This window comes from Manis javanica, chromosome 2, assembly GCF_040802235.1.
Source record: "Manis javanica isolate MJ-LG chromosome 2, MJ_LKY, whole genome shotgun sequence".
NCBI lineage: Eukaryota > Metazoa > Chordata > Mammalia > Pholidota > Manidae > Manis > Manis javanica.
Genome location: NC_133157.1, coordinates 124,128,714 through 124,142,730, shown reverse-complemented (window position 1 = coordinate 124,142,730; position 14,017 = coordinate 124,128,714). Strand labels below are relative to the sequence as shown.

The 14,017-nt window shown below is 37.4% G+C and overlaps 1 protein-coding gene across 10 annotated transcripts in view; it reads right to left on the bottom strand.

Moving 5' to 3' along the window:
* The window catches only part of USP6NL (USP6 N-terminal like), a 317,648-nt gene that overhangs the window by 126,842 nt on the left and 176,789 nt on the right, over positions 1–14,017 (bottom strand). The gene's annotated exons all lie outside the window — the stretch shown is intronic.

Below are 14,017 nucleotides of genomic sequence, written 5' to 3'. Positions count from 1 at the left end.
TGTGGTACATATACACAATGGAGTATTATTCAGCCATATGAAGAAAAAAACAAATCCTACCATTTGCAACAACATGGATCGAGCTACAGGGTATTATGCTTAGTGAAATAAGCCAGGTGGAGAAAGTCAAGTACCAAATGATTTCACTCATCTATGGAGTATAAAAACAGAGAAAACTGAAGAAATAATACAGCAGCAGACTCACAGAACCCAAGAATTGACTAACAGTTACCAAAGGAAAAGGGACTGGGGTGGGTGGGTGGGAAGGGAGGGCTAAGGGGGAAAATGGGGCATTACGATTAGCACACCATGTGGGGGTGGAGGGACACGGGAAAGGCAGTATATACAGAGAAGACAAGTAATGATTCTATAGCAACTTACTATGCTGATGGACAATAACTGTAATGGGGTATGTGTGAGGGACTTGATAATGGGGGGAGTCTAATAACCATAATGTTGTTCAAGTAATTGTACATTAATGATATCAAAAAAAAAAGTGAATAAGCACAAAAAAAAAGGCAGAGGAGCTGAACAGACACTTCTCCAAAGAAGAAATTCAGACAGCCAACAGGCACATGAAAAAATGCTCCACATCGCTAATCATCAGAGAAATGCAAATTAAAACCACAATGAGATATCACCTCACACCAGTTAGGATGGCCAACATCCAAAAGACAAACAACAACCAATGTTGGTGAGGTTGTGGAGAAAGGGGAACCCTCCTACATTGCTGGAGGGAAGGTAAACTAGTTCAACCATTGTGGAAAGCAATTTGGAGGTTCCTCAAAAAACTAAAAATAGAAATACCATTTGACCCAGGAATTCCACTCCTAGGAATTAACCCTAAGAATGTAGCAGCCCAGTTTGAAAAAGATATATGCACTCCTATGTTTAGCACAGCACTATTTACAATAGCCAAGAAATGGAAGCAACCTAAGTGTCCATCAGTAGATGAAGGATAAAGAAGATGTGGTACATATACACAATGGAATAGTATTTGGCCATAAGAAAGAAAATATCTTACCATTTGCAACAACATGGATGGAGCTTGAGGACATTATGCTCAGTGAAAAAAGCCAGGTAGAGAAAGACAAATGTCATTTGTGGAGTATAAAAATGAAGCAAAACTGAAGGAACAAAATAGCAGCAGACTCAGAGACTCCAAGAAGGAACTACTGGTGACCAAAGGGGAGGGGTGTGGAAGGTCAGGTGGGGAGGGAGGGAGAAGGGGATTGAGAGGTATTATGTTTCATACACATGGTGTGGGGGATCACGGGGAGAACAGTGTAGCACAGAGAAAGCACATAGTGAATCTGTGGCATCTTGCTGTACTGATTGACAGTGACTGCATTGGGGTATGGGTGGGGACTTCATAATATGGGTAAGTGTAGTAGTAACCACATTGTTTTTTCATGTGAAACCTTCATAAGAGTGTATATCAATTATACCTTAATAAAAAATTTAAAAACAAAAACAAAATTTGGCAACATTTGTGCTTTAATTCTGAATGATTAAAATAACTTGTTTATTACATTCTCTCTTGATATGATTACAATCACACAATATCAACTACTGACCTACATCCTTCATCAGAATTTAGAATCCTGAAAAATCATGAATTTGTTTAGTGTGTATCATGTTTTCCGATAATCACTGCCTAGCAATTCAGTAGCCAGAGAACAAAGGTTTTGCCATTATATGAAGACATCAATATTCATTAAAACAGACTGATCTTTGTAGGTATGGTGGTGGAAATTCGCAAACTTGTTTAATTAAAGATCAAACACCTATTAAATGTTAGTCATTAATAATAATAATAATAATAATAATAATAATAGAACAAAAGGAATTTGAGAATGTATCACAGAAAAACAAAACAACAGAAAAAATTAACAAAGACTCTCACCTTTTCCAAACTTTAGTCAGGCTCCTCTCCACTGGGCCTCATTCTGTCTTTGGCCTCCTCAGCCCAGCTATAGCAAGAATCCTGCTAAGTCAGTTTAGCATGAGTCCCCCAGACCCTTGAGAGCTAATATCCCTTATGTCAGCAGATTTATCATCCCCTACCTTTGATATTTGACCACCGTGGCCTGCTTTTACCAAGAATCCTGTTAAGTTGGTTTAGAAGGATCTTCCCTACCCTCTTGATGTCTGTCCTCTTAGCAATTTTCCATCCAGTGAATCCTTCACTCTGCTTCTTGGTTATAAATCCCACTTATCCTTATAGTACTTGGTGTTGAGCCCAATCTCTCTCTCCTATTCCAACAGTCTTGACACTTATAGCAATAGTCCTGAATAAAATCTTCTTTACTGTTTTAACAAATATCAGAATAATTTTTTCTTTAACAGAATCAAAAAGAGGGGCAGACGCAGAACCCATTAAATCTCAGAAGAGTAAAATTAGACATATCCAGATGCCAACTGTATAGCTGCCTAGACAGCAGCCAGCCTACATTAGAACAGGGAGCACAAAGTGTCCTCAAGAAGAAAGTAGATGTTCTTAGTGATACAGTAAAGGGTTAGGTTATATATGAAAAACACCAAAAAGAAGGTGAGAGGACTGTCAGACATCACAGAATGAGCAAAACAGAAAGTGATAAACACCACAGTTCAAGATGAAGAAATAGACAAAGGGCTGGAAATTTTTGATATGTGGGAAGTGAATTAATTTAATCTTGACACTTTCAACATTAGGATTATATTTCCTTTCTACAAAGCTCATCATACTAGTGGAGGTTAAATGATACTGACATCATTGATTATATGGTATTGACATTAATATGATTATATAAGAATTGTATTGCTTTAAATGTTCATAATCAACTATAGACAAAGTGTCCAAAACTGAACTCTGATCTGCACAGACACACCCCACCATCCAAACCTAAAACCCATTCCTACAAGCAGCTACTGTTACCTACCAAAATATTCTCCACACTCCACAAAAATCTGCATGTATGCATGCAGATGCACATAAATTTAAATTTCCCTTTTCTATTCAAAAACTAGAACCAGTCTATAAATAATTCTGCACCTTACCCTTTTTCGTTTAAAAGTACATCTTGGAGAATGCACATTATCAATACCTATAGATCTTTGCAGGGGTGCAGCAATAAAGGTTTAGCAACCAGTTGTCAGAGGGGAGTAGTAGAAGCTGTGAGCCTTGGTTGTGGCATATGCCAACACCATACTGCAAATTCTCCCACTATGGTAACCAATCTCCAGCTACAATTGTGGTGCCACTGAACAGGGTTTGGACCCAAATACATCCGTGATCTACCTCAACTTTTTTCACAGCTGTAAAGTTTTCTAATGCATTAACACAATTTATTCAATCAGTCCTCTTTTTGGAATTTGAACTAAATAAACTGAGAGAGTCAATTTGTAATGGGACTTTAAGATGAAGCATCATGAGGTAAAGAGCTTAGTAGGCCATGGCAACCAGGGGCAAGCTGAAAAAAATGGGAAAGCAAAAACTACCAGTAAGCTGAGAAAAAGCTGCAAGGAGAGGAAAACAGCACAGCAAAGCAGCAGCAGCATCAGAGGGACCTTTCAGCCTAAAACAGAGACAGAGTGGCCAGCCCCAAACTTGCTGCCTGTTTCAGTTCCTCATGGCTTCATTTCCAGCTCATTTATTCGTATAGATAATGCTTTTTGTTTTTTCCCTGAAATAATCTGAGTAAGTTATTCATGTGTATGATTTGAGTTGCTTAACTCCATCTCATCTTTCAACAAAGAGAGACCCTAAGTATCAAAACCGCCAAAGCAATTGTTTCAACTACTGGTGATCACTTTCTTAGCATACCATGAACTAAGACATATCAAGAATAAAGATCATTTTAACAGTAAAATCTTAGTAGGCACCACTGTTAAAATCTTCATTTATTTTGCCATGCTCTAGATACAGTGCTCAGAGGAGAAATAAGCAGAGTTAAGCAGAACACTAAAGCACAACTAAAAACAAACACGCAAATAAAATAAAGGAAGATGTACCAGCCCCGAAAAAACCTGAAATTCCACTTATTTTACTTGTCCATTCTTCATGAGATGAAATTAAATTTGGACACCTAGAAGTTACATCTACATGCACCCCCCCAAAAAAAAGCTTATTCAGGAAGAGCATCCCGGGTTACGGAGATACCCTGAGCCTCAATCCCCATCTGGTGGTCCTGGTGAGAACTAACTCAAGATCTCCTGTCACTTTTATTGCCCTCTGGGAGATCTTCTGTAATCCAATACTCCTTCACACATCAGCCAAGTTCCATTTCCATCTCCTATAACCCAGGTAATTTCATGTTAAAACAAATGTCATATCAAAAAACGCACAACTCCCAAAACCCACTTATCTCCTTCTTCCTTCCCCCACTAGTGTAATAATCTTAGAAAAATCATTTGGCTTCCTTCCTTCTTTCTCATGTTCACTTGGGAACAAGACAATAGCAAAAGATTCTGATGATAGCTACATTTGTAAAAATAGTATAAATAATCACAAGCAAGGAAGGGACAGCTAAAGGCTGAAAGCTACATACTTGGAAGAAACATAACTATAAACACAAAGTCCTCAGAAATGCCCAGATTACCTCTTCCCACACAAGTATCAATGTAATACCTTCATATTTTTCTGGTTTAACATGCATTGTCTGATATAATAAAAGCATTCAAAATAAATAAGCTGGTGTGACACAGACGGAGCAAGCAAGACGCACTCATCGGTTTTCTTGTCACTACCAACCAATGCCACCTCGACTTCCCTTCCCAGAGTTCCCTACAATTATCCAGGTCCCTCTCCCCCTTTTACAAGTTGAAAGATTGACATTTTAGATAGGAAGGTTTGTAAGCACACATTGCTCTTCAATTTTTGCCTTTATTGTGTCAGTGTAAATAAATATGATGTATACCTTTCCATTCAAAATATTTCTACTACATCGTCATCAGCCTGATACCAACATTTTCTATTATATCATACTTTAAATGAATTGTTTTCAATTTTTCATTAAATTTGCCAAACACATTTCCTCCAACAAATTCTTATACAGAAGCCCACCTGCCAAGCAAGGAGGGTGAGTGGGGCTGAGGAGAGAGGTAGCCAAGTCCCTAGCCTGACCTCCCCCTTTCCTCAAGGGACCCCCAGCACTGCTGCGGATGCTGGTGTGACACAGACAGAGCAAGCAAGGTGCACTCATCGGTTTTCTTGTCACTACCAACCAATGCCACCTCGACCTCCCTTCCCAGAGTCCCCTACAATTATCCAGGTCCCTCTCCCCCTTTTACAAGTTGAAAGATTGACATTTTAGATGGGAAGGTTTGTAAGCACACATTTTTTTTTTTGAGAGGGCATCTCTCATATTTATTGATCAAATGGTTGTTAACAACAATAAAATTCTGTATAGGGGAGTCAATGCTCAATGCACAATCATTAATCCACCCCCAGCCTAATTCTCGTCAGTCTCCAATCTTCTTAAGCATAACGAACAAGTTCTTACATGGTGAACAAATTCTTAACATAGTGAATAAGTTCTTACATGGTGAACAGTGCAAGGGCAGTCATCACAGAAACTTTCGGTTTTGATCACTCATTATGAACTATAAACAATCAGGTCAAATATGAATATTTGTTTGATTTTTATACTTGATTTATATGTGAATCCCACATTTCTCCCTTTATTATTATTATTATTATTCTTTTTTTAAATAAAATGCTGAAGTGGTAGGTAGATGCAAGATAAAGGTAGAAAACATAGTTTAGTGTTGTAAGAGAGCAAATGTAGATGATCAGGTGTGTGCCTGTAGACTATGTGTTAATCCAAGCTAGACAAGGGCAATAAACCATCCACGGATGCAGAAGACTTCTCTCAAAAAAGGGGGGGGGGTGAAGTTCTAAGCCTCACCTCTGTTGATCCCCCAATTTCTCACCTGATGGCCCCCCTGTGACTGTGCCTGTCTTAGGTTTTTCCTCCCTTGAGGAATCTTACCCATCTCTGGCTAACCAGTCATCTTCCGGGGCCATACAGGGAAATGTAAAGTTGGTAAGTGAGAGAGAAGCAATATTGTTTGAAAAGGTTAGCTTTTTACTTATTTGCAGATTTACGCCCTGTGGCTTCTATGCCCAGCATTTGTCTTGAGGTATCTTTACCACTTGGAGGAGTTATGATACTCGGTGAATTTGATATGAGGCACGAATTCTATTTAAGGGTTGTAATTAGGAAGGAAGAAGAAAAGCTATAGAGGTAGCAGAAGGAAAAAAACATGGGAAGATTGATTATTTCTTTGACATATCTTCTTGTAGAGTAACTTAAGCACGTATAGGGTAAGCACACATTTTTAAAACCTTTCTGAACAGGGCACATCTCTAATATTTTAAACAAAGAGCACCCAGCATCAGGTAGATACTTACTATTTCTAAACTAATAAACTATTTAAAATTATAGTCTTAACAACAATCCCTGGGCATACTTCTATTACTTGCTTCTTAATTTTTAAAAAGATGAAACAAAAAAAATATGAAGTCCTAAAAGCAATTACCAACAAAGATTCATTACAATAGAGAAGTTTTGGGCTTTTTTTCTCTCAAATTTAATCGTGAATTGTAGGCTGCTTCTAGCTGTTCTGCCTTACCACTGCCCACTGCCACAAAAGCAGAACTGGCCACTGCTCCTTTTGATCCACTGTACTTTCAAACTGATTAAAGTATCAATTTATTTTTTAAAGTAGATTTACTAGCTATTTTCCAGATACACCTTCGCTGCAAAAGGTATACCTCTACTAAAGATTCCTAGCTTCCTCTTACATATTTTTTTGTTTGTTAACATTCTGTTTCAAGGTGGCACTTTAATTTTAAGATCCTAAAATTCAGACACGAGAAGGTACAATCTATTTGATCAGCACTTCTGATGATTTATAAGTTCTTCATATCCATTAAGTAAGGAACTACATATTCAGATAGACAGACAGACAGACAGGCAGACAGATGAAATGTAGAAGGTTCTCAAAAGATGAAAACCAGAGGCTTGTTTGTCATATATTTTCCAGCCTACTCTTGGCTCTGACCCTTGGTCTGGCTTCCCAGTCTACTCACGAAACTTCACAGCCTTGCATTCATTCCCTAAAGGTCCTGTTCATTTGGCTGCACGTGCTTCCATCATGCTTCGGGTCCATGTGGGGTGACTTCAGCTAGAGTGACATCTGGGACTCTCTCTCCACTCTTCCTTTACTCCTTCCAGGGAGGCAAATGACTTTTAGGGTTACCTTGGCTGAGCTCCTCCCTCCCTGTGTCTGGGAGCTTGCACTGACCTGCTCCCCTGCAGAAAGACACCCGTGCTGAGGGGTGCTCTGGGACTGCTCAGCGGTGCCAGTCACCCAGGGGGTTAGTCTGTCCAAGTCAAGACAGGTTAAGAAGCCCCCTTCACTTCAGATCTAATATCATGTCCTTCATTCAGCCAACAGAGAAGCCACTGTGATTTCCATCTGTCAGTCCCCTGTGCCTTACTTTCCAAGGAGTAGTATAGCACGAGCACTAGTTGCCCAGAACTTCTGAAATCAGACTAGTAACTCCTACATTTATGTGTAAGATGATTCACAGAAAAAAGGATATGAAATGAGTAACAACATTTAAAAACCATCACTACTGATGAGAAACATAATTTCTAGTTGCTGAATATGAGTGTAATTCCCACTTTGGGGGCCAGGGTTGAATTGCCAAAAGATACTTAGAACCAAGAGAACCATGAGTCATTTTACATACTTAAACCCGCCTACAGTTGCTGACAAACTCAAGATTATACCTTAGCTGCTTTTCCAGCAGTATGATTGTTTAATAGGTGACACAAAACTGGTTTGTAACAATTCCTTCTTTGTGGACACTTTATAACCTGTTTAGTGAGAGTTCACTATGTGGCAAACAGTCTGCTGGGCATTTACTACGCATAATATCATGTAATCTTCCCAACAACCTACTCTGTGAGTTTTATGACTGTCCCGTTTACATATGGGGAGCCTGAGTTATGGAGAGGTTAAGCAATTCAGGTCCTATAGGAAGTAAGTGGCAGAATAGGCCTTAAGTTCAGGCTGTCTGACTTCAAAGCCCTTTTTCTGACCACCAAGCTCTTTTGCTAAAGTGTAAGTGGATTGATCTTCTTATATTTCTTCTCATCCCTGGTAGATCTTACATTTCTTTCCTTAGAAATGTATTTATCTATGATTCTTGTGAATTCTTTAACTAGCTGTGTTTTTTGAGTTCCAGTAGCCTTCCAATCTTTTCACACTAACTTGTCTATTTGTGCAAAATGGAAACCAATGGTACTGTATAGAACCTACAAACAATATATCTGTATGGAATATTCTCTGTGATCATAAGCAATTGTACCTCCTCTATTTGTTTTTAATTTGTGTATTTTAGGATGGTAAAGGAAATGATCAGAAACACACACAAAAACTGACAGAATGATCACCAAATGGAGATACTAAAGCTAACTTTGCTAAAATACTTTATGCCTTCAGTAGATACTAAAGCAAATGCCTTCACAAGTAATTTCTATGATTACAGAAAGAATTCTGTTGAATCCACTTCGTTTACTTAACATGCACAACTCTTTCATCTCCAACTGAACTGTAAGCATTCAGTAAGTATTTAATACAATAAAAGTTTGGATTAAATTCAGTCCAATGGATATTGATAAGAAATGATGCAATTACAGCAAATTCCTGTAGACCAGAGATAAGACGAAGGGGACAGAAGAGAATTCATAGACCGCTCACCCTAATAGTAAGTAACTAATTCCACAGATAGTTTGGCAAGCCCTATTCTCAACACAAAGGTTAAGTTTTTTACTCTTAAAATTGAAAATGATACACAAAAATCAAACTGTGCCCCAAACTGGCATACAAAAACAGTAACTTAGTATTACCTAGGACAACTAGTTAACACACAGGAAGAAGTGTATTAATACATGAACAAAAAGTATGAGCTACACAAGTTTAATCCCTGAACTTGGTCCCTGAATTTGGTTAATTAAACTGCAACATAGGTTCAAACTGGAACATAAGACCATCGAAAGCCAGCAATTTGAGATATAATAAATGTAAGTGTTCATATCATTCACTTTGTCATTCATTTAATCATCTAAAAAAAGAGAGAGGGGGAGAGTGCCCTAAGTTTCAAGCACAGCACCACATAGCTCTTAAAATTACCACTGCATTCAACAGCTCATCTAACATTCCTAAAAACACTATATATAAGTATCTCACATGTAGGTTAATATGATACATATTCTTTACATTGTTACTGTTACTGTGCTAATAATGTTGTGTTATCTTATGGTGAGCTATATAATAGCAAAACACCCAAAGTGCTATACAAAGATGGAAGTTGCTGATCAGGAGACTACATAAATTAGGTACCAACTAAGAGCCTGGTTCATAAATCTAACATTTTTCTGTAAAACTAAAATGTTTTATGGATATTTTTTATTTCACTTAATGACCATGCATCAAAACTATGAGGTAGATATCATTATTGTTCATTTGACAGACAAGAAAATTGTTAGGTTAATTAAACAGCCACGATCACACAGCCCTGAAACTACAGAAGTGGCATACAGACGGACCAAGGCAATTGGGCTCTAGAGCACTCTTTATCACTCCGCATGGGCTCGGAGCGAATACAATGGCAAGCAAATGAACACAAGTTATTGAAGAGAATCTGTCAACAAGAATCCTTAAAGTAGCATTAAATAGGGGCAAAAGGCCAAGAAAATGCCCTCCTGTCAAGGTGTTTCTGAAGAGAAATGAGGCCATAAAATGAAGGCTAGTCAAGAAGGAAGAATAGTTCACTTTTTAAGAGCTCACATTTGATCTTTTTTTATCCTTCAGGCACTGTGCTAGGTACAAATACCATCTCGTTTAATATTTAGACAGTCCTGTTATCATTTAGATTTTACAGATGAGAAAAATGAAACTAAGAGGCCAAGCAGATTGTCCCAGGCTACATCAGTGACAGAGCCTCAATTCAAACCGACATCTGGAAGGTTCCAAAGTCTGTCCCCTTGTCCACTACGCTACAGAGGTTGAAAGACAGAGAGAGAGGATGTCATGTGTCTATAAGCTACCAAGAAACTAGTACACAGAAAATGGGTTAGCTGATTTCAGTGTGCTCAAATCTCTATGTGCTGGTTCTATTTCCACAATTGAACAACCTATTCCAATAAGAAGAAAAATCTTCCTAGATCTGAAAATGATGACTTCCCAAAATTACCCATTCCTGCATATTTTCAAATTGCCAAGTTTCCAAAGTTTCCTCCACTGATAACCATAAAGCTGTCACAGAGCTTGAAGGGTACAAAAGGCATTTTCATAGTATCTGATAATTATGATTAAGTAAGCAAATTTTTCCAAATGTTAAATTGGGACAGCTAAATATTGTTTTCATGTACAATAAAACTTATTTTTTTTTATGCTTTACTAGTTACGAACTGAGGCCCTGGGACAGGAAACAGGGAACATGGGCTCCTCACCAGTGGTTTTTAGTCTTTGATTTACACTTGCTATTCAATATAATCCACTCCCTACATTTATTTTTTTAAGCCCTTTTCAACCACAGCTTTACTTCTTTTCTGTATACAACACATACGTTCTTCAGTATATCAAACTTAAAATAGTGTTTCCAACACACCCACCACAGGCAATTTGTACTATGTAAATATTGTACAAACATTTTAGTATTTCCCTGACAAAAACAAAAAACATAAAACAAAAAAGGTATTATTCACAGAAGCTAAAGGAATAGGGAGTCAATTTATTAAGCCATTGAGGCACAGCTGCTTCATACAACATCCACTAACTGAAATTACAGTAGCAATTCAATCTGAATATTATCTTAGAATATAAATATGCATAAATTAAAGTAAGAGCAAATACCTTCACAAATTCTTAACTCCTGACTTTTACAAACACCAAAATAGAAGTAAAAGCATTTTCAAGCCGAGTTAGAGAAAAATCAGCATTGTAGTACATTAATACTGTTAGGTAAAAAGATAAACATAAGCAGCCAAGGAAGAGGAGGATAAGGCTCAAGGAAAAACACCACACAAACTCTGCCCAGCTAGGGGGCCCCCCATGAAGACAACAAAGCAACAAAGGTTTGCAGGAAGATTAATTTCCTTGCCTACTGGGACCAGGCCAAACCAGTCCCAACCTGATCCCAGTGGATGCAATTGAAAAAAACTAAGAACTGCCCAAACCACACCTCATCATGGGAAAGGACAGGAGACTGAGAGGGATGGCTATGTGGATGGACCTGTCAATCAAATGACCATACCTTGTCAAACAAAGAGGGTGCTGCCTAGCCAGAATATAATATATAGGCCTCCTGCCTAACAATGAAGGCCTTTGACTACCTTTACTCTAGCCCACTCTTCTCTTGAAGTGCATTCAAATAAAACTTTTGCTCTACTTAACTACTATGTCTCTGCCTTTAAATTCTTTGTTTTGACGGGACAAGAACCAAGAAGAACAAACTCAACCAGCAACAATATTACCATATTTTCCATGAATAACTGTGTAGGACCATAAAACAAATCTCTTTATTTTTGGTATTCTGCTGGTTACCAGCAGGGTAAGTAATAAAGTTTCCTAAGCTTTATACTGAGCCAAATTTTGAAAAATAATTCTAAAATGAGCCACAATCTGTGAAGCCATGTGCTTCTTCAGTGGTGTTGTTGGAGGGCCAGCCATGTGCTCAGGACCATGAGGTGCAAGGGGATAATCAGGAAACCTGCCCAAAAGAGCCAGGAAGCTCTGACCCAGAGGAGCAGGGGGGAAACACATGCCCTTTGTGATAAAGGCTTCAGGAGCAGCAACGTGCTGTAAGGACACCCAGAGGGAGTGATCAACTCTGGCTGTGGGAGTCTAAAAGACCTGAAAAAGGAGATGACATTTTATTTGACAATGTCAAATATTTCCTTAGTCTTGAAACTCACTGTCTAAATTATATAACGTTCACTCAGTTTTACTTCCCTTGCTATTTTTTTTTCAGTATTCTGTATAAATTCCTTCCCTTCTGCTTTGAATATGAGGTTCCCTAGGATTTGTTCATTAGGATTTGTCCTCTTCTCAGCCCTGGCATTTGAACAATTTTAATATTTCATCAGTTTCAACACTGGAGCAAAAAATGAAACAGAAAATTTAATGGCCTCAAAAAGAAACCAAGTAGTATTCTGGATATTTCTGAATTGAGGGATCTGCTGAGGCAACACAATATAAACCCTCTAGATGTGATCTACAGAAGTCTTAAATGATGAGTCACCAAAACTGTGCCAACACCTCAAGTTACTCCAATACCAAACAATAAAACTAATCGTCAGCTACTGTGGAAAACAAAACCAAACCAAAACCAAACAAACAAACAATACCCCCCAACACACAAAACCTATGAACAAAAAAAGGCTGGAATGAAATACACCAAAATGTTAACAAATATTTTAACCTCTAAGAGAAGGAAATATGGATTTTATTAAACTTCAGTAATTTTTTTCTAAACAATCAATAATAAGCATATATTATTTTTATTTTAAAATACATTTTTTAAGAATATAAAGAAATATCACATTAGTACTCAAGTTAGAAAAATTTTTTAATTTTTTCCCAGATATGTTAAGCTTTTAATAAAGTAAGCGCGCTGCCTGGAAAACAAACTTGCTGCCCAGTTTTCTTAAGAGGTTTTAGATAGACAGCTATAAAACAATTTTTAAAGAAAGTCATCTATAGTCATCAAAATAATTCTGCTGTATCTCTGTGAATACCTAAAAATTCCACTTGGAATACCTAGTACTCAGTCATACAAGTGAATGAAGATCAGATTAAGAATATAAATACCATCTTTCTCTTCGAAAAACAAGATGGATTAAATTTTCTGATATCCCTAATTCATCAGTTACTGAGCACCATTTATTGCTACTGTATCTAGCTACTTACTGGGAATACAAATATGGATAAAACATAGCTTCTGAAGAAAATCAAAGTCTCCTAAGGGAGTCAGACGCATAAAAAATCCTTAAATAAAGTGATACATGCCCCTTAGTAGATATCTTTTTAAATGCTACAGAGAAGCTAATAGGAAAAAAGCGAAATCAGAAAAAGACAATCTGCAAGTCAACATTTGACCCAGACCTTAAAAGAACGGTAGAAACTCACCATCTGGACAAGAAGCAAAAGCTGTGATGTCTTAATAAAAAGCTTAAGTCCGCAGCAACAGGCACATCTATTTCCAAAGGACCCATCTCAACAGTCACGTTGGGTAGGAAAGACAAGCCTCAAACTTTTATCATTTCTCCTTTCCCTTTTTTTTTCACAATATCTCAACCTACCACATGTGGTACAGAAGGTAATCCTTTGGAGCAAATGTGAAATGTATGCAGGAAAATCAGAAAAGAAGACAGGGATTAGAAATTAGTTTGAGGCCATAAAGAAGGTGAAAGAAACTCAGTGAAAATTTAACAACTCATGTTTTATTAGTATTACTAACATATCATTATTACCTGGGTATTCCTTCATTATTCAGACCTAATTGACTAAGATAACAGCAACTGTAAGCCTTTTTTTAATGATACAAATTCTGCTCAAAAAGCGAATTTTAAAAACAAATCTAAGCACATCCAAATATGTATTCCTTCAGTATTATAAAACACATATACAAGCTACCATATGTATTATCTTCTCAAAATTGAATATATTTGAGAAAAAGAGCAGTAGTAGAATATAGATTTCCAAAGAAACTTGCACAATTATACTTAAGATTTTTTTTTAAAATAATTTTACATGCAACTGATCCTTGAAACTTTGAGGAAAAGGATGCTGCTGGGCTCCAGGCAACATCTTGTCAGAAGATTCTGAAAATGTAAATTCTGTTTTTTTATGGTAACCTGTCATCCGGTCCCCATCCCAATGCCTCGCACTCAATTACCTGGCCACAGACTTAGACATAGGTTCAATCAGATTCTATATTATATCCTTACACAGCAATCAA